Consider the following 24,714-nt stretch of genomic DNA (forward strand, 5'->3'; position numbering starts at 1 on the left):
TCTTCTGCCATTTCTCTTTTTATTTAGCCATGCTCTTCATTTTTGCATTTAAAGAATACTCAGTTTCCAACATACCAGGTTTTCCAGCCATCCCCTGTGTTAGTGTGCCAAATGTTGCAGATGGAGTTAAAAATGATCCACTGTAATTTACTATTCTCTGCAGTCAAAAGGCAGACTTGTCTCCTGCCCGTACAGTAGCCCTCTAGAACATGCTCTGCACTTATTCTCTGGGCAGAGTTCCCACTGATAACCAGGGACAGCCCACTCGTGGAATGCATGTACAGAAATCTCCATGCTACAGATCAGAGAGCAGAATACAATCCAAGCCCAGCTGGGCATTCCAGAGGGAGAAAAAGAAATAAGCGAACATAATATAAACAATTGGGGGAAATGCTATGACTCTGAAAGTTCAAATCTCACAGGAATTGTATAAAATATTCTTTGATGTGCTATGTGGTAGATGAAGCAAGGCAGAGTAGCAACTAAGGGAATAGGGTCCACAAAAAAAAGAAAAAGAAAAAGAAATCAAGGAAATTAAAGAAATGTCCAATTCAGTTCCAGAAAGTCACTCTTGTGAAACTCATAGGGCATTAAGTAGAATGTTTTGTGTGCTTTTGGATTGGCTTAGCTACATGAAAGGAATGAGGAACTAATTGCATAAACTCTATCAAGTGTCTGGCAGCCTGATGTGTTTTTTCTTTCCCCCTTGTCCGTCCCACACTCAACCCTGCCTATAGCCACAGTTCTAAATCCCAGCCTTTTCTCAACGTCCTTTGAGCTCCTTTCTAGAGTGGAGAACGACGTTCATGCTGAGTGTGACAACTTGGCAAAAACATCCAGGCTTCACCATAATTAGTCATCTTCCCATCAACACTTTTGGTCATTGGTGAGATTTGTTCTGAGGTGTGGGCCTGAATCCCTGTCAAAGGAGTGCAATTGCTAACACCTACTGGATGGATGTATACCTAACGAACCAGACTCTCTAGCAGATCACTTATCAGTTCCAACCATTTCTCATCTGACAAGTAAAGAAAGACGTTTCTAAGTGAATGATTCAGTTATACATGTCTCTCAACACATTGCATTTTGCATAGTCTATTTTGGTACGGTTGATGTGGCATCTGATGGTCTTAAAACCACAAACATGTGAAGTATCTTCCTTTGAAATAACGTAGGTACTTTCTTCCTAGCAGGCTGCAGAAAGTACAATTATAAAACATGCCTAAGGGACAGATGCTTCTACGCACATACAAATGATTATTTTTCCACAAAAATCACTTCTTTCATGTACTCCATCCAGCCTTGGGAACCAGTGCTTTAGGCTATAATAATCACTGGAGTCTGAGGACCTTATTCTTCCTGACTTGCTTACCCACCACTAGAGTTCTTCCATAATACTCTAATTTAATTTATTTTTCTTGTTTATAATCCTTCCTGAGTTCTTCAAATCAAGTACACTTTTCTGAACATGGCCTCAGGAGTCTGTGTGAGATGACCTATGCCTATCTCTCTCCATCGCCAGCTAAGCTCTGCCATGCTGGCCTCATTCCAGGATCTCAAACTAGCCACTCCTGCCATTATGTCCTCACACAGACTGTTGCAACTATCTAGACCAAACTCCCCAATCCCAAACTCCACCATCTTTGACTTTACAATTTCCTGATTTCTAAAATAAGTCATAGGGCTTCCCTGGTGGTGCAGTGGTCAAGAATCCGCCTGCCAATGCAGGGAACATGGGTTCGATCCCTTGTCCAGGAAGATCTCACATGCCGCAGAGCAACTAAGCCCATATGCCACAACTACTGAGCCTGCGCTCTAGAGCCCGCGAGCCACAACTACTGAAGCCCACACACCGCAACTACTGAAGCCCACAAGCCTAGAGCCCGTGCTCTACAACAAGAGAAGCCACCGCAATGAGAAGACCGCGCACCGCAACAAAGAGTAGCCCCCGCTCGCCAAAACTAGGGAAATCCTATGTGCAGCAAGGAAGACCCAATGAAGCCAAAAATAAATAAATAAAATAAATAAATTTTTTTCAAAGTTTTTTTGTATTTTTACATATTTTACATTTCCATATGAATTTTATAAACAGCTAGTTAGTTTCTTCAAAAAGCTGCTAGAATTTTTATTGAGATTGCCTGAAATCTATAGGCATCTTAACAATTTGGGGAGAATTGACATCTTAACAATATTGAGTCATGATATAATAGCTGAGATAAAGTAAGCAATATATATGTATATATGCATATATATAATTATAAATATTAGAAATTCATTGTAAGTCATATGCCTTTGATGAATTCTCCACAGGTAGCTCTATTTCTACTCTCATAGCATTCATTAGAGTTAACCTTCTTCCACAAGAAAGAAATCCCTTGAGGACAGGATCTATGCAAGTTGTGTTCAGTGTTTTACCCTTAGCACTCAACTCAGTGCCTGGCACATAATAAATAGGTCCTGTGTTAGTCTGCTTGGGCTGCTGTAACAAAATACCACAGGCTGGGTGACTTAAACAATAGAAATGTGCTTCTCACAGTTCTGGAGTCTAAAAGTCCAAGATCAAGGTGTTATCAGAGTTGCTTTCTGGTGAGGCCTCACTTCCTGGCTTGCAGACAGCTTGCCTTCCTCCTGTCCTCACATGGCCTGTTCTCTGTGCATGCTTGCTGTGAGAGAGAAACCTCTCTGGTGTCTCTTCCTCTTCTTATAAGGACACCTGCCCTAAGGGATTAATGGTTCCATTCTTAGGATCATTTAACTTTACCTCCCTAAAGGCTCAATCTCCAAATACAGTCATACTGGGGGTGAAAGCTTCAACATACGAATTTTGCAAGGGACATAATTCAGTCTATAAGAAACCCTCAATACATATTTGTTGAGTGAAGGGTTAATGAATGAATGGTTTCTCATTCCAAGTTCTTTTCTTACGAAGAGATTGTTGGCTCACGAAGGCATGAACCATGTCTTTCTTTTCCCCAGCACTCATCATGGTATCTGGCACATAGCACACATTCAGTATATATTTGCTGGATTGAGTTTACATTCAACCTTCAAGGTAAAGGTGACCTGTGAGAATAGAGGCATGTGTGAGTGTGCCTACGTTTGTGTGTGTGTGTGTTTATTAAAAACAAAATGTAACTTAACGACTTTCTATAATCATACAGGAGGCTAGTTTTAAACTTCTAGGCAGAAAGCTCACAAGTAATCTCCAGCTCAAAAATCAATTAAAGGACAGGAGCAAATGAGCAACTTGCCAGCTCAGTGCTGCTGAATCCCTTTCCTCCTTATGATGACAGCACTTTCTCCGGGAAGCAATTTTCTTTGGATAAAAGGAGACCAGGTTCCCTGACCTCAGAAAGAAATGAATTAGTTATTTCTCTGCCTGAGAGTTGACAAACAGCCCTTACATTTTGCTCACCCGATTTCCAGCCATGAAGCAAATAGACTCTGGAAATAATTTTTTTTTTTTTAAGAGACTGGGGAACCCCAGAATTGCTATAAAGTCAGACCTCTGGATAATTCTTCATTTTGTTTTTCTTCATGAGGACATCAGTGCCCTGTTGTCCATACAAATCTCATACCCACGGCCTCAAACACATGAGTCTCTTGGCCAGCAATGCCAGGCTCAGTGCAGAGTGAGCCCCTCACCTCCAGGGGCCCTCCCACCATGGCCCTCCCACCATGGCCCTCCCACCCTGGCCTGCTCCTCTGTCATCTGCAGCTGTCATCAACAGTCATGGTGCTTTCCAGGTCTATGAGAATTCTGCTCAAATTTACTGCCTCTGATTCAAGCCTAGTAGGTAGTGAGGCATCATGAGAAGGTATTTCCTTTTACCTAATCTGAATGCACTTATTTTTACATTCAGAAAGTGAGTGACAGATGAACCCAGGTGATTCTATCGAATCAGCCGAATCCAAAAATGCCATTAGGTTCTGTCCTCTCACCACCCCACCCCTTCCTTGAATATGTTCTTTAAATTAAATAGGTCTCATGGACGGCATTAAGCAAAACTCCTAGTGTGGGTGGTATCAGCCTCAGAATTTCTGGATTCTTTCTGGTGCCTATCTGTATGGTTTTGCCTTGCTTAGCTTGTTACTTATTTTTCTCCAGAAAATATGCATCAAAGAATCATAATTAGCATACATTTGTAAAGTATCTAACTGAATGAAAGGAATACATGAATAATAATATAAATTGTAATAACAATAAAAATAGCACTTATTAAAGCATTAAAAAGTTATGTCATGTGGCCATTTTTATACAGTAATTCCTAAGACAGAGTGTTTATGGAAGACATGTGGTGTCTGAGATCCACATAATCTGTGTGACTCATGCTGACAAGAATAGCAAGGGCCTAGTTTAGCTTTTGAAGTCTATGCACATTTATAGAAGGACCTTCATTCCACATACCCCACACTCCTGAAATATTAACCTTATCAGGAAACAAAAGACCTGGTATCAGAAGCCTATTATACTGTACTTCACCTCTCTGGCCTTACCTCCAATTTCCACTATAGCTGTGGTAGAGTTTTATGAGGATTTCTATGTTAGTGTGTCACCTGAAGTGTGTACTGGGTGCCTTTAGCTTTCTGCCCTGGGAATCTCCAATTCTAAGTATTTTCCAGTGTCACTTTGTAGAACACTGGTGTAGCCCAGGTGTCTGCTTGCCTTGCACCCATGTGACACCACATAATATGAGACACTTAACATCCCCAACATTGGTAAGCCTCCATCAATGGGAAATTGAAACCAGTGAGGAAATATATTCCCTATAAATTCTCAGGTGGACAATTTCAAGGGGTTTTCTATCTGCAACTCTGAAGGATCTAGCAGGATCAAACTCTAGGTGCCCAAAGACATGACCAATTATATTGGCTTTTCCTCCTTCCCTGTTTCACTTCCCCCTGTGCCTCACTCCTGCTCCCAGGTCAGTATCTTTGTTTTTCCATTTATTAGGCATGTGGCCTTGGTCAAGCTACTTAACTTCCTTGTACTTCAGTTTCCTTATCTATAAGATGGGGATAATACTAGCCCTACAGCATGGAGTTTAATACGTATAAAGTGTTTATAAGTGCCAGCTATAATAATAAGTGCTCAAGAAATATTATCTAAAAGTAAAAGACATTCAAGTGAAAGCAAGGGACTGTGGGAAACCATAGCATGTGGAAACCTGTAGGTAGCTCACCATGGTCAGAGCTTAAAATCTAAATGGGGGAGCAGGTGTGGTTGGAAATGAAGCCAGGGGCTCAATCAGGAACAGATCATAGGTGGTCTTGCAGACCATGCTAAGGAATTCACTCCCTCTCTTGAAGGCAATGCAAAAACATTGAAATTTTTTAAACAAAAAAGTAGTGTGATCAGATTTCTGGTCTCAGAAGATCATTCTGGAAGGTGTGAGGTGAAATATATTATGATAAATAAAATAAAGCCAAGTTATATCCCTACACACTAGGCACTTCAGTAAGGATGTAAAGTTCAGTCCATTCCTATCAGCTCTGTTTCTCCTGCAGTCAGTGGACTACCTCTAAAGGAGAAGGCTGATGGAGGGTTTTTTTGTTTTTTTTTTTTTTTTTCACTCTATTGTCTATTATCAAATGATGAAATGGTGGTCTTGGGATGTGTATTGATTTCCTATTGGTGCTGTAAGAAATTGTCACAATGTTAGTGGCTTAAGAACACACAGATTTATAGTTTGGGAGGTCAGAAGTCTGAAATAGGTTCCACTGGGCTAAAATCAAGATGTTGGCAGGTTCCTTCTGGAGGCTCTGGGGAAGAATCCGTTCCTCCTCTTTTCTAGCTTCTGTAGGCTGGAAAATCTTCAAATCTCTCTCTGAGTCTGACACCCACTCTGTCACTTATAAGGACCTTTGTAGTTTGTTTGAGCCCATCCAGATAACCCGGGATAATCTCCCACCTCAAGATCTTTAATGTACCATATACACAATGCCCCTTTTGCCATGTAAGGTAGCAATATTCCCTGGTTCCGGGAATGAGGATGTGGACATCGTGGGAGATGAGAGGGCATCGTTCTTCCTACCACTGGACATGAATGGTAGACCCATGTTTTCAGGGTGTTCTTTCAAGTGCCTCTGTAGTGCATATTTGTCACAGGTCAAATCCACCCACGCACACCCCCTTGTGCCTAAGGCTTGTGCAAAGGGGAACAAGAGTCCCTGAGTCAGCTCAGTCTGTGAAGACAGAGGACTGGTCAGGGTGGGAAAGGAAGGATGAGGGAGACATAAACTTACATCATTATTCCTAAATCCTACTCCTCTAAGATTGTTGCTGTTTATACATTGCCCACAAAGCACCTGCAACATCCCTTTCCATTTCGCAGATGGAAAAAAATACTTCTGAGAGAACTCAAAGAGCTTAAAGAGCTTGGGTATGTTACAAATGGGGCCACTGAGGTCACAGTTCTTCAAGGTTAAGCAGGAAAATTAGTCCAGTGCATCAGTGGCCCCATTTGTAACATACCCAAAGCACATCTGCTCCTATCAGGGCTTAGTTCTTAAGTGTTTGAATTTATCCAGACCCTGTAGTGATGAATTCAGAATACAGTTCCACATCAGGAAAAAATACGTTTCACTTTAATTAAAATGAGCTTACTGTAACCACCATAATTTTCCTCCTGCTATTTATGAGTCACTTAATAAAAACTTCCTAGACTCTCAGTAGTCTTCATCTTGCTTCAGGCTTCTCACTCCCGCAGTTCATCATTTCATGACTGGGAAAGATCTTGAAACAGATCATTATAGTTGAAATATCTGGGGGGTTAAAAAAAAAAACCCATTTTTGCATATCTATATTGTTGCCAGAATGTATATAAAATATGTGTTTCCTGAGACATTAGATGCAAACAGATTATTTCCTCACTTTATTTCCTTATGCTAATTTTTTTCTCCTGCTCTCATTTCTAGCACAGAACGTGAAGTTTTCCTGACTATTATAAGCTAAGAGAGCTCCTGAATCTCTGTGCCCCTTCTTGTGGAATCCACAAATCCATTTTCATACACTGGGCACGCCCCTGCACCCGCGACCACTTCTTTGTTATCCGAGTAGAAGTTTTGCTGTGCAGCACAAGTCTCAGTGTGAATTCCCCCCCGAGGGGCAGTCAGCATTCAGAAGAATGACAGCGGCCGTGGAAGGTGCCATTCTGGACATTTGGAGAGAAAGAATGTCAGCGTTACATCAGTTAGGCACTTTTTTCCATCTTGCAAAGAATCAAAAGATAGAGCAAATCAGCCAGCTTCTGAGAGTGTGTTGTTCTTCTGACAAGGCCATTCAAAAGTTGACCTTTTTTTGCCTTTCACTTTGTTATAATGTTTGTCCAACTGGAAGGTGAACTCTAAGAACTCAGCTGAGTTGAAACAAATAAAATGGCTTTTGTGGTCTTCTCCTGGTTCTCTGTGGGGAGCTGAGACAGTTACCAGGTGATCAAATGTACTGGGTGCCAGGGAAAGGATATGCTTAAGACTAAAAGGATTCTTTTGACAAAAGAGAAAAACATGTCAACCAATGTTTCTTTATAAAAAGAAGAGATAATTGATGTCTTCCCCACATCCCTTAGGGACCATAGAGAAACAGGACAAAAAAATGGCATGATAGGAGAAAAAAAAGAAAGACTACTTGAGTTTGCTGGAGGTCAGGGTCTGAGCATTATTCTTCTGTAACCCTGAGTGTCTAGAATGTTGCCAATGATCAGTAAATGTTAGTTTAATGGGATTGAACTGAATTGTATTGAATTATAGAAGTTGGAACGACAGGCAGTTCTACACGGCAATGACATTGTTAAGTTAGAATTTGTTTGAGGTTAGTCTTATATATCTGGTTATTGATGTCGAACTCTAATGTTCAACTCCACCAGTGTTGAATTCCATGAGTTCATTGATCTCGAGAACCACAGATCCTAGCCAGAGCAACCAGAAATCACCAGGTCCAAGAAAAGAGAATGACTAGGACAACCACCACCATAATATGCCTGATACCTCTCTTGTCTGCACCCTGACGCTTCATCTCCCACCAGTCTTCATGGTACTTTCAAACAAATATGTTTTAAATGCTTCAAACTCTTAAAAATTCATAGAGATAGAGAGTAATACTTAAACACACATGCACACCACCACCATCACCACCACCACCACCACCGCTGCCACCACTCTGTGCAAAGGTAGAAGAGCCAGAACTAAATTCTGTTTTCTTACAGGATCCAAGTTTTATGATGTGCCATTTTGACTGTATGACATTTCCCAGGCACAAGCTTTCCTTGGGTCAAATGAACTTGGGCAAATAAAATCAGATAGATCGACCACTTTTGATCTCCTCTATTTTTTTAGTCAGAATATCAAGTAATGGCAAATTCCTCAGGAAGATGACTAAAGATTTACTGAGTGCTAACTATGTGGGAGCACCATTCTTTGCACTATTGAGAAGTTATTAAAGAACCTGAGGAGAAATTCTCCTCCCTGCAGTACCCCTGGGTAGATAGAGCACTGGGCTTTGAGTTAGAGCATCTGGGTTGTCCAATAGATAATTTTTAATTAATATAATTTATTTGAAATTAATTTTTGCTTAACTAAGCTTACATATAAAATTTGTGGAAAAGATCAAATTACACAAGAAATAAAGTTTGTAAATACATTGTAAACTGTGAAGTAAATGTGAATGCCTATGTTTATTATTTTTTAAACTCAAGTAGGGAGACAATCCAAATGCACCAGACTGAACATTTGAAGAGCAGGGATTGTGTCACATTCCCTGGTGTGTCTCCAGTGTGTAACACACTTTATTTCACATAGTAGTCACTTATAAGTATTTGATGAGAAAAATTGATGCATGAATGTTTTGATGAATGAATGGTATGAGGATAGTTACAAATGTATTGACAAGTGAAGAATAATAGTACAAAAGGTGAATATGTGTCAAGAGTCATGAAGGCAAGATCTTGAAGATGGTTCCTGAAGGGGCAAAAAAGGAACAAGAAGTGGAAAAGAAGAGGATGATGGCAGGAAGAAAGAAGAAAGGGAAGTGCAGATGGGAAAAGGGAGCAAAAAGAGTTTGGAAGGAATAAAATGTCGGTGGAGAGGGGAGATGGACAGGCTTACCTAGAGCGAAGGGGCAGATTCCAGACTAATGAAAGATTAAGTTTTCAAAACTGTGGAAATAGGAGAAGGATAGTGGGGCATAGTTGATAGAGATCTGTAAATGTCCGAGTGAAGCGTCCTCCATCATTTGTTGGGCTGGATGTCCAGGGAGATCAACAGTGAATAATAAAATATTCTGTGGATCTCATGATCTAACAGAGACGACTGCTGAGGTGACTACCAGCCAGGAGGAGGTGGATACAAATTTTATGGGTGGGGAGGGCAATCGATGCTGAGTTAGTGACTCTGGGTGGGCTGTCATAAAGAAGGTGGCTCCTCAGCAAGAGTCGGAAGCATAATGTCACAGGGAGCGGTTGACAGAGGGAGTGTGGATAATGTGGAGTCAGGGAAGGCATGGTGAGTTTGGCTGAAAAGAATAAGGCTTTTGAGGAAGACAATTGTACAACTTAACCTCTACTTCATTCACCAAATTCCTACAAATTTGGTCCACACTGAACTCTGTCTCTAGGTGCTCACATCACACAATAGTACAGTCAGTCGGTGCTGTCTGCTTTCTGTGCCTGCTGGTTTCCATTTGTTTTAGTCTTATCTGCTGCAAGCAGACAGTGATTTTTTAAGAGCCCTTACCTTGCACCTCCAAAGGCATGTCTGCCACAAAACCTGTGCTTGTTAAGCAAACGGGAAGCACCCACACCCGTAACTCCCCAGCATCCCGTACAGTGAGCCTCTCACTCCCATCTGTTTGCAGCGATGTCCCTGGATCTCTGCTCTCATTCTGAACCTGCTGTCACTTGGCTCCATCCCTGTCTGGTGCTACCCCTTAACTCTGTCTCGTCTCTCCATCTTTTTTCTTCCCTCTTGGATTTCACACTTACATGTGTACCCACTAGCTCCTGACTTTTGGCTTCTGCCCCAGGACTTTGGTTTAGATCCCTCCACATACTACCCTGGTATATGGCTGTCCTGGGTGGTTATCCACTCCCACCCGTGGATGGGAGGACAAGCCTCACATGGCCCATTCCTTAGCCCTGACTTACCACCCATCTAATCCCAGAGAAAGAATAAATCAATCAGTACCATATATAGCACCAGGCCATGGAATAGCATCTTAATAAATATTTTAAATAATAAATGAATTAATTTTTTAAAGTTAGATATTTCTTTTCTTCTGGCAGCTAAGTTTCCATAGACTGGGGATCTAATGCATAACTACCAGCAGTCTTGAGCATAGACATCACATGCCCTCGTACTGAGACCCATGTCCAAATTCAAAGAACAATTCCTTTGACCTCTGCAGAGGTGCTTACTTTGAGGGGCCCATGCACCAAAGGCAGACTATAGATGCGTGATGCATCTTAAGCATAGGGAATGGTGAGAATTCTGTGTAACTTCCCTGTAAGTTAGACAAGTACTTACAATGAAAGGTTTGTGAGTCCAGAAAGCCCCAGGGTATTCGAAAAGACAGTTCAGCTTCCTGTCTGGGAAGAAAATGACAGCTCTCCTCACTAGGATTAAGCTTCAGATATTCAAGAGGTAAAAAAAAAAAAAAACTTTTGAATAACGCATTGGACCCACTGCAGAAAACTTGGTGTCTCTTGAGCATTATCCTTGCGAAATCAGATGCCTAATGTATTGACAGTGCACAAAGATACTGGGAATCATTTCAGGAAAGAATAATGTCTTTCTCACTCCAAGAACCACCAAAGAGGCTGAACCTACACACTCTCATGGATGGATGACAGGATGGGCAATCCACTCACCTTCCCCAAACAAGAGTATTTCCTAAAGATTTTTCAAACGGGTCCCTTTCCTTGTAGGTCTACCACCTCTACTGGAGTCTCAGCTATCCTCACACCTCATTTAGAGAACTGCAGCCACTTTCCAAACTGTTTTCCCTGCCCTTGAACTCACTCTCCTCAAATGTGTTCTCCTCACACCCCAGAAAGTGAACTGAAACGTAAATCTATTTCCTCCTCTGCTAAAAATCTTTCCACAGTTCCCTGTTGTCTGTAGAATAAAAACCAAGCTCCCTAGCATGGCGTAGAAAGTTTGCTATGAGCTGAATTCTACTCACCTCCAGAGCCATGTCTCCGAACCCATCCCCACCCCAATTTCTGCCTTCTCCTTTTCACTCTAGTGATATTGAATTATTTGTAATTCCAACTACACCATCATATTTGAAACCACTGTTTTTCCTGCCTGCTACACTTTTCCATTCTTTCCTTACTTGGAGACCACTTTTTTCTTCAAGATATAGTGTAGATATCAGATCCTCCAGAAAAAGCTCACTGACCTTCAGCAGGCTTGTTTAGATACCCTGTCTCTCTGTGCCTCCCTGGAGCCCTCACTGTCTGAGCACCCCCCTGATTCCATGCTTGTTTTCACCACTTCATGGGTAATTTCTATGCCATCCTCTGTTTTTAATCCCTGAATAGAACCTCATGAGTGTACGCAGCCCTGAATAAGATCCTCTAAAAGGATCTTGGAATGGATCCTTTTAGAGGATCCATTGGGAATCCATTATTTCCAAGGTATTAGGCATGATTGTAGCCCCTGAATAAACATTTCTTGACTAAATAAATGTGAGTACATGTACCAAACATTTTCAGGCAATGAATACAAAGACACAAAGCATAAACAAATGTTGGGGATTAGGTAAAATGGTGTTAATGGCTAATACAAACAGGAATATAAGGACAACTTGGATTCTACAATAAAACAAACCAAGAGAAAAACTCAAAAATACTTTGAAAGTGAGGAACTGATGCTTGCAAGAGTTAAAGAAGGACAATTTAAAACTTTTTGGAAAAATAGTATAATCTTTGGGTTTCTGAGAGATGTCTTTAACATCTTCTATAAACCTCCAGAATATTGTTGTGTATTATTGACTAGTAAAGGGCACACTGACCTGGGGGAATGATTTAATGACAGACAGTCTCCAAGAAGTTACAAAAGTATCACTTGTCCATGAAAATGGGAGTTTGAAAGAGGAAAAAGAAACTGTGGTTATAAATTATGTAGTCTTTTTGGTGCTTTTGATATGTCTCACAAAAGGCTAAAGTAAAGTAAGAAAAGAACACAGAAGCTTTTTGATTAAATAACAAAGCTGGATTAATATTTAAGGGACAGTGTGTTTATGAGTATGAATACCTAAAAGAGAGAGAAATGACTAGAAGAAAAATTTAAGGCTCAGCATTAACAATGATTTAGTTCCATTTGTTCTGTAAAGTCAGTGGCAAGAAATGTGCAATAAGGTAAATTAGACCAGCCTCTTCCTTCCCTTATTTAAGCCACTCCTGACTTGTAAATTTCACTTATGAGATCTGCATTAATTATTCCAATAGACCCACTTATTAGAATCATCCCTTTATGAGAGGGAATAGCACCATAATGCATTGAAAGGGGAATGAATAGATATGTAATTTACAGTTTAGAAGGGGCTTTGTCATCAGAAGAAACCAGTTTGGCGAAACAGATAGACAAGGCAGATACAAGAGAGTGACGAGAATGTTCAGGACTTGGGTGAGGCTGAACATGAGAGGAGCTGGGCAGGTGGCACTCACTCTATGACTGTCTACACTGCAGCACTCCTGACAGTGCCAACAAAGCACAGGCAAAAGTGCAGGCCAATGGAAGCAAAAATCCATTTTCCAGTATACATCTTCCCTTCAAATTATACTTGGTCTGATGCAAGAAAACTTCCAGACACCAACCAGTTTGTCAGCTCAGAAGCATTCATGAAAAGTCAAAGATTGCTCCATGATGACAGAGCTGGCTTTAGTCCCTGGTAAAACTGCCAAAGAAAAGAGGTAAGGCATTGCAAGGAGTCCTATTTAGTAAGAGAGTCCATTATTTCTACTCTTGTTCAAAGTTGCTACAAAGAGTTTATAAACTTGTACTTATCACTGCTTTTAATTCAGAAGATTCCTTTTCTAACTCAATAACTTGGGAACAGAGTTACATATCCTGCGGTCATCGTGGAGCTTTAACATCCTGGTTAGTTCTGTCCAAGAGTGAGCACAAAAGAAAACAGGGAAGAGAGCCTGAGGCATGGGGCCCACCAGCGGAGCTCTAGAACTTAGAGCAAGTTTGTAGATCATCACTAAGGTCATTTAATAGCATGCATCTTTACTTATAACCTTGGATATTTCATCAGCAAAATCAGTGCTAATTACTGTCACATTATTCCTCCCCACAATGAAATTCTTTCAGTGTGTAAGAAGCTGCCCCAAAAAGAAAGTAAACAAAATGAATTAAGATATTCTTTACACTTTCTGGGTATGAACAAACTCAGTATATCTTCAGCATGGAATCAAATAATTGCCTGAGAATACAATTTGGGTGTAATTTATATGAGTTTCAGACAAATTCATCATCGAAAGCATCCCTGAAATGGAAAATCTGGTAGCAGTTTCCAATATTTGCTGTGGTGATGCTCAACTTGATCAGCCAAGATAAATTCCTTAGGTACACATACCAGGCTTCACTGGGAACTGCAGGAAAACAAAGTGGTTCCAAGATTAAGTGGCTTCTTAGAAGAAATGTATTAGGCAAATCTCAAAGCCAAGCAACATGACTGAAAAGATGAACCCACGCCTTCATTTCATGAACACGTATGTATCAGGCATCTATGAGGTATCATGTACAAAGTGTTCTGAGACCATAGACGAAGAGAGAATAACTATTGGAGAGGGAGTCCAGGAAAACTTCACAGGGGAGATAATCTTTAGAATGAGCCTTGAAGGATGAATGGATGTTTGATAGGCAGACAAGCAAGGCAAGACATTCCAGGTAATCAACATCATACAAATGCAAAGAAACAAGGAAAAGCAAGATAAATTTTGGAAACACAAAAAGTTTAATATAGCTGGACAGAGATGACAGTGTAGAAAAAAACATGTGATGTGATCAGATAGTAATTGTATGAAATTGGGCAATTCATATCCCTGAACCATACTTTTCAAGAGCAATGGTAACATGATACTTACTTTACAGGGTTGCTGTGAGGATTAAAAAAGAAGGAAAAAAAAAAAAAAAACAGGAAACTACAGTATATGAAAGTGGACAGTGCAGAGTAGGCCTTCAATTAGGTTATTTTGTTATTATTAGTACAAATAACTGACGTAATTTCAAAGCAAAATGAAACATTACTGTTGTCAATAATATAGCTACAGTATAATCTTGTCTTTCATTATTAATCATGTAAAGGATGCTGTGTTGCCTGACTCAGATCTTCCCTTCAGAATTGAAGCATTCATTACCCCGGCTGCTAGGTGTGTTGGCTGTCGATGGTTAACTTCTGCATCCCAATCCAAGAATTACTGTGTGCCAAAGGGAGAGAGTCCAAGTTTATACTCTTTCTCCAAGAGCAGCCTGTATCCAATGACTGGCTGATGGGCAGGTACAAAGTTCCCATGATCATGCCTCAATTTGGAACAACTCTGTAGGACCACCCTCCAAATCCAGGTCTCCCCAGGGGATGGGCTAAGGCTTTGTTACAACTGTATCTCAGCTCAACGTCTCCCTCTACCCATTCCTACTCCCCGCACTTTCCATTTGGTGCTGTGCCTGAGAGTGCTACTCAATAAACCTCTTGGATACAAATCTCCACCTCAGTGTCTGTTTCCAAGGAACCCAACCTAAGAGTCATACACTGTTAATTCACTGCAACACTAAGAACCTCAATGGAGTTCAGATCTACGAGACTGATTCATTTATAATAACACCTTAAAACTTATTGACTAGGGCCTAAGGCACAACTGCCTTGCCCTGGGCTGAATTCCACCCTTGAGTAGAGCTGTCAGTGGCCTCCCTGTACTCTTAGTAGTATTTCTTCTAAAGAGCTGACATAGAGTGCAGACTCCAAGCCCTAAAGACCCAAACAAGAAACAACATTTGACCATTCCATGCCCTCGAAATCTACTATATGCCATAAAACAAAGGCAGAAGAAAACAAATTTCATAACACAAAAAAACTATGTATTCTCTACCCCTTCAGCACTGTGAGGAAAGTTTGCTATTCCTCAATCATTTCTGGGTTAGCATAAATGCACACCCCAAGATGGCTTAACACAGCAGTAAACCTAAATCAAAGCACTAATGTCAATTGCACGGAGTGTTCTTTTATGGGGATTGGGAAGCACAATAGGAATATTTGGTCCTCTAGACAAAATGTATTAGAAACAAGAAATGAAAAAGCCTAGAGAAGCATCTATTCCCTTCCAGGTGAGAGGCAAGAGAAGTCTTGAGCAAGACAGATGCCAGGAATCCAGACTGGCATCTTCAGGGCCCTTATTCTCAGTCTATCAGACGGTCAAGTCTTCTCTTTGCTCAGAAGGGCTGAAGGCTCTTCTGAAGGTACCCTGCTTTGCCCCAGCCCATCTGCTAAACAGAATCCAGACATCCTGCTTGAATCTCACACACCCAAAGCAGATTTGTATTGACAAAATAGCCAAAGCTGTACTTGGCAATGTTTCTTGATTCTGTAAACAGATAGAGACAAATTCACAGGAATGAGAATAACTCTCTCACACACTTTACCCATACTTTACACTTTGTTGAGAAGTCAGCCGAGAACTTCACACTTCATTGAAAATCCATTAAAACAATTACCAGGTCATTAGCATGGACTTTTAAGCGCTAGCTTTCAAACTCCCGCTAACTAAAGAAAACTCTGATAGACTGTCAGCTCCCCAGCAAGCACAGTCCTAGGGAGCTTTAGTAGACATCCAAAGCAGACAAAGCCACATTAAAAAGAAAACTGTATTCTCTGCTAAAAAAAGTATATCATGCACAAATCACTTACGTAAAAACAGTATATGTTACACAATACAGCCTCAGGCATCACTATCTCATCAATTGTATTGAGCTGATTGTAATAAGTGGTTGGTAAATGTTGGATGATTCAGGAATAAGGTTCCCAAGTCAATCACAAATGTCCTTTGAGTGCTTTCCAAGGCTTTAGGTGTTATTTGTGTGTCAGTGACTCTCACATTTATCTCCAGCCCAGACCTCTCCCTTGAACTCTAGACTTGTATTTTCTACTGCCCATTTGGTATCTCACTTGGATGTCTAATAAACTCTTAAATATAACATGTCCAAGACTGAACTCTTGATCCTTCCCCCAAAGCCAATCTACCCACAGGCATCTCATCACAGTTAAAGGCAATTCCATTCCTCTAATAACTTAAGCTAAAGTTTTGGCTTTTTAATTTTTTTTTCATTTTTTTTTATTGAGGTGTAAGCGACATATGATAAACTGCACAAACTTAATGTGCACAATTTGATAAGTTTTGACATATGTATATACACATATGACACCATTATCACAATCAAGATAGTGAACATAGTCATCATCTACAAATATTTCCTTTAGTCCTTTTGTAATCCCTCCTTCCTCACCCTCACCACTTTCTCCCGCTCCCCTTGCTAGGTCACCAGCCACCTGCTTTCCATCATTATAGTGCTTTCTGTCACTGAAGATTGCATTTTCTTTTATGTATTGTATATAAATACCATCGTACAATACATACTCTTCCTTCTCTGGCTTCTTTAAATCAGCACAATTAATTTGAAATTCTTCCATGTCTTTACATATATCACTAATTCATAATATTTTTGCTGAATAATATTTGATAGTATGAATATACATAAATTTGTTCCTTCACTATTAATGGACATTTGGGTTGTTTCCTGTTTTTGCCTGGAAAAAATAAAGCTGCTATAAATTTCTACAGGCTATTAGGTAGGTGTATGTATAAATTCCTAAGAGACTGCCAAACTGTTTTCCAAAGTGATTATGCCTTTTTACATTCCCACCAGGAATATATGAGAGTTTCAGTAGCTCCACATTCTCCATAACACTTGGTATAATCTTTTTTTTTTTAATTTTTATGTATTTATTTATTTTTGGCTGCATTGGGTCTTTGTTGCTGCACGCAGGCTTTCTTTAGTTGTGGCGAGCAGCAGCTACTCTTCCTTGCAGCGTGCCGGCTTCTCATTGCGGTGGCTTCTCTTGTTGCAGCGCATAGGCTTTAGGTACGTGGGTTTCAGTAGTGTGGCACGCAGGCTTCAGTAGTTGTGGCTCGCGGACTCTAGAGCACAGGCTCAGTAGTTGTGACTCACGGGCTTTGTTGCTCCGCGGCATGTGGGATCTTCCTGGACCAGGGCTCGAACCCGTGTCCCCCGCATTGGCAGGTGGATTCTTAACCACTGTGCCATCAGGGAAGTCCAGTATAATCATTTTTTTTTTAATTTTGGTCATCCTAATGAGTGTGTAGTGGTGTCTCATTGTGGATTTAATTTACATTTCCCTGATGAACAGTAATGTTGAACATCTTTTCATATGCTTATTTGCCATTCATATGTCTTTTGTTAGTGGAGTGTCTATTCAAATATTTTGCCCATTGTTTAATTCAGTTGTTTGATTTTTTTCATTATTGAATTTTGGGATTTCTTTACATATTCTGGATATAAGCCTTTCATCAGATATATGACTTGCAAACATTTTCTTCCAGTATGTGTCTTGCCTTTCCATTTTCTTAATAATGTCTTTCAAAGAGCAGAAGTTTTTAGTATTAGTGAAGTCCATTTTATCAATTTGTTCTTTTGTGAATCATGCCTTTGGTGTTTTATCTAGGAACTCTGCCTAATCTAAGGTTGCAGAGATTTTTCTCCTGTTTTACATTTAGGTTTACATGTAGGTTTACATTTAGGTTTTACATTTAGGTCCATGACCCATTACCCATTTTGATTTAATATCTGTATATAGTACAAGGTTTTCAAGATACAGATCAAAGTTTGTTTTTTGTTTTGCTTTTTTTGTGTGGCAGATCTGTGGCAACAGATCCAGTTGTTCCCACAGCATTTGTTGAACAAACTTTTCTCCAAAATTAAATTGAATTAATTTTGTATCTGTGTCAAAAATCAGTTGTACATATATATGCAAGTCTATCTGGACTCTCCAGACTCTCCAGATCTGTTTCTTTATGTGTATGCTAGTACCATACTGTCTTGATTGTTGCAGCTTCATAATAAATTTTGAGATCAGTTAGTGTTAGTCTTCCAACTTTGTTCTTGTTTTGGCTGTTCTAGATCCTTTGTATTTCCATATGAATTTTAAAAATCAGCTTGTTAATTTTTATAAAACAGGCTTACTGAAATTTTTATTTGAATTGCATTTAATTTATAGATCAAATCTTTGACAACTAACATCTGAACAATATTGAGTCTTCCAACATATAGCTCCATTTACTTAGGTCTTTAAAATTCTCTCAGCACTGGTTTACAGTTTTCAGTGTACAGGTTTTGTGTATTTTTGTCTGATTTACCCCTAAAGTTTTCATGTTTTTGATGCTATTATAAATGGTACTTTAAAATTAATTTCTGATTGTTTGTTGCTACTGTACAGAAACAAAATTAATTTTGTATATTGAGCTCATATCATGACACCTTGCTAAATTTGGTTTTCAATTCAAATAAGTTTTTTGTAGATTTCATACAATATTCTACATAGATGATTATGCTGTCTTCTAAGTCAGTTTTCCTTCATCTTTCAATATGGCTGTCTTTTGTTTCTCATCCTTTCTTTAAATCACTGGGTAGAACCTCTGGCACAATATTAAATGGAAGTAGTGATTGCAACCATCCTTGCCTTATTTTTGATTTTAAAGGAAAACGTTCAGTCTTTCACCATTTAGTATGATGTAACCTATAAGTTTTTGGTAAATTCCCCTTAATCCAGTTATGGAATCATTTTCATTCTTAGTTTGTTGAGAGTTTTAACCAGGAATTGATGTTAGATTTTTGTCAAATGCTTTTCAACACCTAGTTATATGATTGTACAACTTTGCTCTTTTAGTTTGTTGATAAAATAAATTGCATTCATCCATTTTCTATTGATTTTCTATTGTTAAATCACTGTTGCATGTCTCAGGTAAATCATACTTAGTCATGATGCCCTTTACATGCTTTTGGACTCAATTTACTAAAATCTTGTTCAGAATTTTAGTATCTGTGTTCATGAGGGATATTGGTCTGTAGTTTTCCTTTTTGTAATGTCTTTGTCTGGTTTAGTATCAGGATAATGCTGGCTTCATAGAATGAATTGAGAAGTAATCTCTTCCATTTTCTGAAAGAGTTTGAGTAGAATTGCTATTATTTCTTCCTTAAAAAATTTGTAAAATTTATTAGAAGCCATATCTCTTTGGACTTTCTTTAAGAAACACCTTTGGTTTCAGTGAATGTTTTTCTGTTTTATATTTCTTTAGTTTCTGCTCTGATAATTTTCTTTCTTCTGCTTAATTTGAGTTTAATTTTTTTTTTCTTTTTCTAGTTCTTAAGGTAAGAATTGAGATAATTGATTTGAGATCATTCTTATTTTCCAATGGAGTTATTTAGTGCTATCAGTTTCTCTCGTCAACTAATCTTTTAGTTGCATCCCACAGATTCTGAAATGTTGGATTTTCATTTTTATTTAGTTCAAATATTTTCTAATTTCTCTTTTGATTTCTTCTCTTTTTGACCACGAGGAGTTCTGTTTGTTGGCGTAAAGTTTTAGTTATGCAAGAAGAATAAATTCTAGAGATATGCTATGCAACTTGTGCCTATAGTTAACAATACCATAGTGTACACTTAGCAATTTAATAAGGTAGATCTTGTGCTAGTGTTCTTACCACAATACAATTAATTAATTGAAAAGAAATATGTGTATGAGTTCTAAAAATAAGAAACATTTAAAATTAAACATGGAAATTACAATTACAACACAGAAAATTATGCATAAAAATACTACTGAAAGAAAAAAGGTCAAAATATTCTGATATCACGTATTAACATGTTAGGAATATTTGTATTATATCAGTGATGAAATGATGGGTGACATTCCTTCTGCTTTTTCTCTTTTTTTTAATTTTCTTGAAATTTATGAACTGCTTATAGAATAAAAATCATATGGCATGTTATATGATATACTTGACAAAATTATAATTTAGCTCTTGCTAAATTTACTATAATTAAAATAGTGCTTTTCTTTAGAAAAAATCAATTATCTTTTTTTTTAACATCTTTATTGGAGTATAATTGTTTTTCAATGGTGTGTTAGTTTCTTCTTCATAACAAAGTGAACCAGCTATACACATACATATATCCTCATATCTCCTCCCTCTTGCATCTCCCTCCCACCCTCCTTATCCCACCCCTCTAGGTGGTCACAAAGCACTGAGCTGATCTCCCTGTGCTATGCAGCTGCTTCCCACTACCCATCTATTTTACATTTGGTAATGTATATATGTCAATGCTACTCTCTCACTTCATCCCAGCTTACCCTTCCCCCTCCCCGTGTCCTCAAGTCCATTCTCTACATCTACATCTTTATTCCTGTCCTACCCTTAGGTTCTTCAGAACCTTTTTTTCTTTTTTTTTTAAGATTCTGTATGTATGTGTTAGCATACAGTATTTGTTTTTCTCTTTCTGATTTACTTCACTCTGTATGACAGTCTCTAGGTCCATCCACCTCACTTCAAATAACTGAATTTCATTTCTTTTTATGGCTGAGTAATATTCCAATGTATATATGTGCCACATCTTCTTTATCCATTCATCTGATGATGGACACTTAGGTTGCTTCCATGTCCTGACTATTGTAAATAGAGCTGCAATGAACATTGTGGTACATGACTCTTTTTGAATTATAGTTATCTCAGGGTATATGCCCAGTAGTGAGATTCCTGGGTCGTATGGTAGTTCTATTTTTAGTTTTTTAAAGAACCTCCATTCTGTTCTCCATAGTGGCTGTATCAATGTACGTTCCCACCAACAGTGCAAGAGGGTTTCCTTTTCTCCACACCCTCTCCAGCATTTACTGTTTGTAGATTTTTTGATGTTGGCCATTCTGACTGGTGTGTGGTGACATCTCATTGTAGTTTTGATTTGCATTTCTCTAATGATTAGTGATGTTGAGCGATTTTTCATGTGTTTGTTGGCAGTCTGTATATCTTCTTTGGAGAAATGTCTATTTAGGTCTTCTGCCCATTTTTGGATTGGGTTTTTTGTTTTCTTGATATTGAGCTGCATGAGCTGCTTGTAAATTTTGGAGATTAATCATTTGTCAGTTGCTTCACTTGCAGATAAATCCTCCCATTCTGAGGGCTGTCTTTTCATCTTGTTTATGGTTCCTTTTGCTGTGCAAAAGCTTTTAAGTTTCATTAGGTCCCATTTGTTTATCTTTGGTTTTATTTCCATTTCTTTAGGAGGTGGGTCAGAAAGGATCTTGCTGTGGTTTATGTCATAGTGTGTTCTGCCTATGTTTTCCTCTAAGAGTTTTATAGTGTCCAGTCTTACATTTAGGTCTTTAATCCATTTTGAGTTTATTTTTGTGTATGGTGTTAGGGAGTGTTCTAATTTCATTCTTTTACATGTAGCTGTCCAGTTTTCCCAGCACCACTTATTGAAGAGGCTGTCTTTTCTCCATTGTATATTCTTGCCTCCTTTGTCAAAGATAAGGTGACCATATGTATGTGGGTTTATCTCTGGGCTTTCTATCCTGTTCCATTCATCTATATTTCTGTTTTTGTGTCAGTACCATACTGTCTTGATTACTTTGTAGTATAGTCTGAAGTCCAGGAGCCTGATTCCTCCAGCTCCGATTTAGAAAAAATCAATTATCTTTTAAAGAAACTTAGATAATGAAAAAAACATTATATATTTACCCATGTAGTTACCATTTCAGATACACTTTATTTTTGTGTGTCAATCTGTATTTCCAACTTGTGTCATTCTTCCTTCTGCTTGAAGAAGTTCCTTAACATTTCTTTGAGGGCTAATTATTCCCTACGTCTTAGGCAAGACTCTTGGGTTTTACCCAATGCCCCAACAATTATGAAGTTTTCCAGATTGGCTACTCTTAGTCTTTTGTGAATACTGGGTCCTGCTGCCTCTAATCCCTTTGGAAGCTTCTTCTTACAGCCTCAGGTAATTTTTTTCACCTGCATGCTCTGATCGATATTGTCCTGAGTAATCAAAGGGCACCCTCTGCAGTTCTCCAGGACTCTCTCTCTGTAAAGTTCTCTTCTCTGCATTACTCCCTCCTCAAAGCTCTAGCCACCTTGGTCTCCCCAGAATCTCAGCTCCATCTCAAATGAATAAGTTTTCTGGGATCCTCCTGTGTTCTCCCTCTCTGCCTCACAGCCTGGGAAGTAAGGCATGTGTTCTGCCAATAATGGAGCTCACTTCATTTATTTCATTTCTGTCAGAGATCACTGTCCTTCATTGTCTGATATATCCAGTATCTTAAAAACTATTGTTTCAAATACTTTACATTTTTTTCCTTAATTATTTCACGCTGAATGTAAATCTGGTCTGTTATTCTATCTTGTTTGGAAGTGGAAGTTCACAAACCAAAATATTAGCATAATATTTTTCTTTCACTCCTACATCCAATCTATCAGGATTTTCTATAGAGTTTACCATTGAAATGTATCTAGAGTATAACCATTGTTCACCATCTCTATGGCTATCAAATCATGACTGATCCAAACCACCATGATCTCTCATAAAGATTATTTCAATAGTCTTGTAACTGACCCTCCTTCCTCCACCTTCGATCTGTTTTTCTGCCATTTTAATATAGCAGGTAGAGTGATCCTGTTAAAATGCAAGCCAGATCATGTCACTACAGTGCTCAAATCCTACAGTGCCTTCCTATTTTTAACAAAGCTAAACTGTTTAAAATAACCTACAAGGTTCTAAGTGATATACCCCAATTAGAATTCTGCTCCTACTATTCTCTCCTTAATTCTCTCCATTCTGTTCACCTTGACTCTGCTACTCCTAGAGTGTGTCAAGTGTATATGTACCACTGGCCTTTGCATTTGCTGTTCCCTCTGCCCAGAAGTCTTTCCTGTATAGGCATATAAAGGAATTCAATGTAACAAGCTCTGTACTAAGTACTCAAGATATAATATATTTATTTATCCATCCATTCACTTATTAAACACATATTATTTACTACAGTTGTGAATAAATGCACCTAGTAACTTCCCTCATAAAGTCTACAGACCTGATAGTAAGAGAGACAGTTGACCATTTATTCATCAGTTAATTCAACAAATATTTGTTGAGCATCTAATATATGCCAAGCATTTGTACTGGATTATGGGAGAACAATAATGAAGAAAACCTTTTAAAAATCTGCCCTTATAGAGCTTCCATTCCAGTGGAGGAAGAGAGGGAATAAATAAATAAACAAGTACATATATATCATATGGAGATAAATGCTTTTGGAGGAAAAAATAAAGCATGGTAGGAGAATGGATAGCGCCAGAGGGAGGATCAGGGTAGGTCTGACTCTTTTTCACAGGGTAATTGGGAAACAATTCCCTGGTACAATGGTATTTAGCAGTGATCTGAAGAAAGCACAGGAGGAAGCCCTGTGGCTAAGTAAGCAAAGTGTGTCGGGGCAGAGGGAATAGCAAGTGCTAATGCCTCAAGGCGGAGTTGCTTTGAGTATTTAAAGAAGAGCAAGAAGCCAGTATGACCAATTCCTCCTGTGAAAGGTGGGAAATAATTCACCGGTGAGGTGATTTTCTAGCGGAGTCCATCAGAAGGTTGAGAAATGAGGTATTATGGAGGGAAGGAGCCATCTGTCAAATGCTCAGAACTGTGCCAGAGACTGCAATTCAGTATGAGTGGAGCTTAAATTGTGAGAATTCCAACTAGAGATAAGTTTGGCAAGTTTAACACCATCAAGATCATTATAAAAAGTTTGTATTGTTAGACCTGCGCGGTCTCCTAGGAGTTTCGACTCGCCCAGGAAACAAAAAGAGTCGGAAGTCGATGCAAAACGCAAGAGGTTTATTGAAGGCCGGTGCACCGGGGTTCCTTGGTCCTCACGCAGGAGGTCGAAGAAGGAACCCTTTTGGGCGCGAATATGTCAGTTTTATAGGTTCCCACTTCCCCGTATGTAAATTATAGATTTGGTTGTGTTCTCCTGCTGATTGGTCCCGGCTTAGGCTCGGACCAGAGAGAGAACTTGTCCCCAGCTGCCTGATTGGTCTTTGACAGACACCTTTTTTACATTTTGTTATCTCCCTCCTTCTCGGAAGGGGGCCGGACATCCTGGAAATTCACCCATTGTCTAAGAAGCCCCTATTGTCTGGAGAGTTCTTAATCATTAGCTGGAACAATGTCCCTCGAGTCCCACAGTATTATATATTCTGGGATATAGGAAGATAGTAGCAAGTTTTAGTCAGGACACTATGATGCACATATCTGAATGGACAAATATTACAAAACAATGACATGAGATTACAGAATGTGGGCCAGGTGGATGAGATCTAAGTACTACTTGAATCTCTGAATAGTCCTAGGGAGTTACTGGGACCCATAGAAGAGAGACAAAAGAGTATGTGGACAGCCCTACAGGGAATCATGGAAAAAGAATATATTTAAGCAGTATTTTTTAGGAAGTGTTTTGTTTTGTTTTGTTGTAATATAAAATGTAATATTCTTCAGTGTTTCTAACTGATCTTCAGTGAAATAGCCAGATTATTTTTTAATGCATCTGGAGTTGGATTTGTGGTTTGTCCTGTGATGTCAGAATTTGCTGAGATAGGC

This window comes from Pseudorca crassidens, chromosome 2, assembly GCF_039906515.1.
Source record: "Pseudorca crassidens isolate mPseCra1 chromosome 2, mPseCra1.hap1, whole genome shotgun sequence".
NCBI classification, from domain to species: Eukaryota; Metazoa; Chordata; class Mammalia; order Artiodactyla; family Delphinidae; genus Pseudorca; species Pseudorca crassidens.